Source organism: Melozone crissalis, unplaced genomic scaffold, assembly GCF_028551555.1.
Source record: "Melozone crissalis strain CALT ecotype California unplaced genomic scaffold, PUWL_Pcris_2 ptg000006l_1, whole genome shotgun sequence".
NCBI classification, from domain to species: domain Eukaryota; kingdom Metazoa; phylum Chordata; class Aves; order Passeriformes; family Passerellidae; genus Melozone; species Melozone crissalis.
Window position 1 is genome coordinate 38,937,307 of NW_026535784.1, and position 6,000 is coordinate 38,943,306.

A 6,000-nucleotide genomic window follows, 5' to 3' on the forward strand; every position below is an offset into this window, starting at 1 on the left:
GCTGGCAATGGGCTAAGCCTGAAAGCATCAGGGCCATTTGCCACATAGGCCTGACTTGCTGTTTGGTTTTTAGCCCTGCCAGCAGGTTCATTTCTAGGCTGCAGAAAATCCCCCAGAGGGCATAAGCAAAAGGAGAGAAACAAACCCTTTGAAAATATAATTTATCTAGGTCTTATTTCTTTTTTGCACAACAACGAAAACAAGACAGGTAATGCCCTTTCTGTAAAGGCACAAGTAGCTCTTTGGATACAGTAAAAATGCTTTTGTGAAATAGAAACATAAGGGCCTTTAAAATAGTATGCTCTGTAACCAAATTACAGTAGCATCATGCATAACATTCCTTACATTTACTGATAACTTCCCAGCTTCCAGTTCTTCTTGGGAACAGGAACGAGATTAATTTAACTTTGGTACTGCACTAAGACCCAGGGAAATGCCTCAGTGACATTGTGTACATCATATGTTTCACACCAACTGCACCATCCTTCTGCACTTGCAAATGCTACCAATTAACCCTGGGCTGCAATACCTTTCCTCCATCTGAGCATGATCCAAAAAGCCACCCTGGCAGATTCAACAGGAGCAGCCAACACACGATGGGAACTCTGAAAGACATAAAGGATATTGCAAGGCCGGCATCGCACCACACAGGTGCCTGTTTTGAAGCCACAAACCAGGAGCTCTAACTCCCTGAGCACATGCTGAAGGACACCTACAATATGGGCAACAGGATAACATTTTCTTATTTTATAACTTGTCTAAGTGCCTGCAGACAGTTAGGGTTAGGATTCATATTTAATAGGAATTTACCTAAAAGAGGATACCTGGACACGAGTTTCATCTTTTCATTGGTCTGTTTTGCAGACAAGAAAATATCAAATATCAGCCTATAGTTCTGTTTGCTCACATATGAACATCAAAGTGAAAAGAAAGGAAAAATATCTGTAATTTTTGCCTCCTTAGAGCTCACAAACTTCATTTGAAACTCCAACTTGATAATAATCCTAGTGGTGATATGTAAAGGGTTGGAGGAGTTTCATACAAAATGATCTAGCTTTTATTTCTGTGAGGCTCTTTGCGTGGCTTCATCAGAATGACTTACTCTGGCTTTATGAGAGGGGATCATTTATAAAGCTCATATAAATGATATATTCAGAGAGTGTTTTGTGTTCCACTTGATAAGCATTAATTGTATGCAAAATGGCATACAGCAACTAATCACACCTCTTTCTTGCAAGGTAGTTGTGGCCACTCAGGTAGAAGCCCATATTTTCGGATATTTCTAAGCTTTTCTTTAAGAAATGAGCAAGGTAAAATTTGTCCAATTGTTATAAATTAATAAAAGATGTAAATCTAGTCATCAGCATGAAGAAAATGGAAAGGTAGGAGAGGCTGTTTCTAATCCAAATCCCCACGCTGACTCCCTCTGCAGCAGCAAGGAAATTATTTTCTCTGCTCTGAGCCCCAGTTTTCCCCCTCAAGCGCTAGTGCTAATTATACCTGCCTCACTGAGGTTTTGTAACAAACAGCCTGCGTGTGAAAACTACTTTGATGCAAGCAAGAGCCAAGTTTCAGTAATAAACATATGGTGAATGACATTTTGCCTGGATTTATGCACTGGAAGAGTTTATTTAAATCAGATTTGGAAACCGATAGCGAGTCGGAGGAACGCTGCACCGTTTCTCAATCAATAAATAAATACTTGCTTGTGGCCTCTGCTCTAAATGCACGGAAGCCTGGCTCTGTGCCAGGCATTAGACAGAGGGTGGGCTTGGAGTCTGTGCCCTTATCTTCATTTATTTGGAGCTCCTCTCTTCCAATGCTTAGTTTGAGGGCAGGGGGGAAGGTGAGAGGGTGCTGGGACCATCCAGGGCAGTGTTCCAGCACCAGTGAGCCAGGACAACACCCTTGCGCAGGGAGCATTTTATAGCCAAACAGCATGTGGAGAGGAAGATGGACTGAATCTACATACAGCCATTCCTAAAACTAGGCAGAGATGGAAATATGCTTTTTAAAAACTTGCTCCAATAACCAGCCTGCTCTATCCAGAAACACCCTAAAATAAAACCTTACCTGGTGTCTGTAATCCTGAACTTCAAACTACTGTACAAATTGCATCAGTGCACTTAAAAACTTTATCTTAAAAGGATAGCCACTGACTTGGGCAATTTACAGACTTCAATTATTTACAATTGCCTCTTTGTCAAAGCAGGAGAAGGAGCAGGAAGGGAGAAGACTGAATCCTGGCAGTGCTGCAGTGACCCTGTTCAAAACCATGGGCACACAGAGGTTTTCAGCAAAGAGCTCAGCCCCAAAATGCTTTTTTTTAACTGCAAGCCTCCTAAGAGGGGAACTGCTTTTCTTTCATTCTGTGCTCTGGAAACTTATTTTTCATTTTCAAATTATTTAAGCCAGGCTGACTTTGTGGCTGCAATCTCAGCCCTGCCAGGGTCCAGCTGCCTTCCATGAGGCTGGGAGTGCCCTGCCCTGGGCACGCAGCCCCCACAACTGCAACCCCCTGTGAACGCTTTCCTGATGGCTTCCCAGGCACACCAGGAATCCTCAGCAGAAACTGCTTTCCTCCTTTTGTTAATATTTAATGCAAAAGTTTCATCTTGAAGGAGAAAGACCTTCTGGTTCAGAGGTAAATCTGAAATGATTTTCATATTAAGGCTCTCAATTACTCCTTCTCAAATAAGTGTTTCCATATGGACAATTGTATGACAAGTGGGATAGAGTGGTTTCTGCTTTCTTCAGCTGCAATTACTGATAATTTCTGCAGCACAGGATGGATTCCTTCACTTCAGACCCAAATTAACTTTCCAAGATACATGCATCTTCTCCTCCCCTTCCCCCCCAATCTTAAATTACCAGTACCACAATCCCACTGGGGAACTGGGAAAATGAGGGTATAAAAATGTTTAATTTTTCTAATAGTTTTAATTACCATGTATTTTTAAAGCCCTGTGATTTCTCACGCCGCTGTGGGATAGCTGTTCTAATTTGAGTGGTGACAATGTACGTGGGTATGGAATTAAATTTAAACCTTCCGTAGTTACTAACAGCTATCGTCACCACTCTGCTCAGGATAACCCTGACGCTTTGCTCTGGGGCCTCCCTTGCCATGGCCGTTTTCCCATCTCAAGATTTCAAAGGGATCTCAGAGCCTGAACCTCACCAGTTCTTCTAGCCAGGCTCCGGAAGCAGAGTCACTTACATACCACCCTGGGAATTCTTTATCTGGCCATGGGACTGGTCTCGACGAGAAATGAGGCATCAGAGTGCCCGACCGAGCCACACTGTGGGCCTCTTGGACATTTTTCCTCTGGGCCTACTTCTTCAGTCCTGTTATCTGAGGTTTGAGACCCACAGACATGAGAGATGGGTTTTCAGAGTTGGTCAGGATGGGCATGTCCTGGAGAACAGGAACCAGACAGAGAAGGGGAAATAAACCACCTGCAGCGTTCATCACAGAGGCCCTTCTCTGAGTTTTGTAAGTCTCACCCAAGGAAGGGTTTAGGGCAGTTTGTCACTGCCCAGTGTGGCAAAATTTGAAAGCTCCAGTGACTGCAGAAGGGACCTGAGGGTACCAAGGGTCTGGGTGGTAGAAGAAGAAAGATCTCCCTTAAGAAAGGTCATGCTGGCAAAACAGCCTCACTCCTCACAGCCTGAAAACGCTTGGAAGAACAAGACAACCAAGCAGATTTCCTTGAGTAAAGGCAATGATCACACTGCCTTGCCTCCTTTTTTGGTCTAACCTTGATATTTATGAGTGTACCCAAGCCTGCAGGAGCAATTGGGATCATCCCAAAGCACAGACCAGGGAGTCCCACCCACGCCATGCACGAGTGTTCCAGCTTTTGGGCAGGCAGCTGAGTTGCCTGTCTGAGCTAACAGAACATTAAGATGTCTAGCTTAATGGAATATTAACATGTAAAAATAAAAGCCAAGTGAAAACAAGAAAAGTGACAAAATAACAGCATAAATTACTGTGTAATATGAACATATTAATAAATTACAGGGATAATGATTTTTAAATTATCACTTCATCGCTGATGTATTTCTGCATTAGAGGCAGTATTTCACAATCCATATGAACTGTGCTGCTTTACAGATGTTACCTTTTATAATTCCCATTGAAAATCTGAAATGCTGATCCAGATGACACAGCTGGTTAACATAAGTATTGTATTTTCAGATTTCCAAGAAAGCTGTCAGGATGACTTGAAAAAAACATTTGGTTTATTATTTATAAGAAACACTAGCTTTCCAATGCCAGCTAATTCACTTAAAATGCTGTACCAATGTGCTAGGTTCGGCTGAGCAAGGGATTTCCAGCTTTGCACAATTATGGCTTTGGCAGCTAATACTGCTTGCAGCAGGGTTTTTTCCCTTTGGTTTTTGTTTTTTTTTCTTTTTCCATGCAAGTTAACTGAATCCCTGAATTTCTTCATATGGCCTAGAATATAAATTTGCTGGTTTCAAGGCAAATTTGTTTCATTTTAAATCACGTTAATTTTCTTCTGAAGGTAAACCAATGATTATTTAACTGCTTGGAAATTCTCAGATCACACTTCTGGACATGTGTGTGGTGCCTGTCCCACATGTTGAAACCTGTGGGACCAGAAGATCATCAATAGGAGGATGAGGAAAAGAGGGGAGAGGAGGCATTAGGGTTTGCAGTGCGTGTGACTGCATGGAAACTCTTCAAGCCAGGTCCTGTAGTGGCACAGTTGAGGTGAGGGCAACTCCAGTGGGAAAAAAGCAGGGTCTGGAAAGCAAAAAGTGGCATTTTTTTGTGTCAGACACTGCAGAAGGGTGGTGAGCCTTGAGTGCATTTTTAATACCTAATGGAAGACAAGTAATTAGCAACAACATTAATGATCATAAGCATTAGTAGTTCCGGCCCTCCAAGATTTTATGATGTGGAAAGAATTACTGTACATGTCAAAAGTGGGAGGGATTTGGACTCTTTGCTCTTCCATTGAAAAATACAAATACTGACTTCCATTTCTCTCCCTCAACACCTTTGTTTTCTGAGAAGACAAAGGCTGGTGGAGGAGCAACAATCTCATATTTCCCAGTGCTCTGTCTTCTGAAGATGGAAAAAAAAGAGAAATACCTCAATTTTCAATAGCAGGATGAGGAGTTTATCTATCTCTTCATTCATTAGGAGCTGTCAGGTCTCAGGGCACATCAGAGGCACTGGGAGCAGTCGGGTACCAGCTCCCAGGCTGTCTCTGGGGCTGGCACGGAGGCAGAAATGGAAATGGGCATCACCAGCCCATCCCTAAGGAGAGAGCTTTTGCACAGGTCCTTGCCAGACAAATGGACTGTTCCTACAAGAACTCCCAGGCATGGGGGAAGGTGTGGAAGAAGCTCCATTAGCCTCAGAACTCTTGTGAGTGCTGTGCTCCCTGCTAGAGGGAAGAAAGCAGATGCTGTCCCACAAAAAGTGCCTCAGGAATGAGGGTTCTCCCCTCATCCACCAGCCCCTTGTGCCAGTGGGATCCTGTGCAAATCAACCAAAAGCCCCTGAAACCCCCCCAAAACCTGAAACAAAGCAAAAGAACTCCACCCAAGGAGGAAGAACTGTGCAGGCAGCTGGCCACTGCACTACTGCTCTGAACCATGCCAAGGTGATGGGCTCAAGGACACGATGCAGAGCCAAACTTGCAAGGCAGAGCACTGACCACAGGAAACACTCATCATCCCCATTTTGAGAAGAGCTTGCCTGATTTTTCACTGGCCTGAGGCAGCCTGCTGAGGGACCTGCAGCCAGAAAGAAAAGTGAATAAAAACAGTCACGGATGACTTGCCGCAGGGAGCCCAAACGGACTGAATTGTGGATCTGATAAGGTGCCAGAAAGATTTATTAATTAATTGACTGGCAGTGGGAACCATGCAGGCAGCAGCAGCCCCTACCTGCATCCACTGACAGCTCCCTCTTGCCAGCCCCACCAGCCAAGACACCAGGAGTCTGTGGGGAGGAAGCAAAAG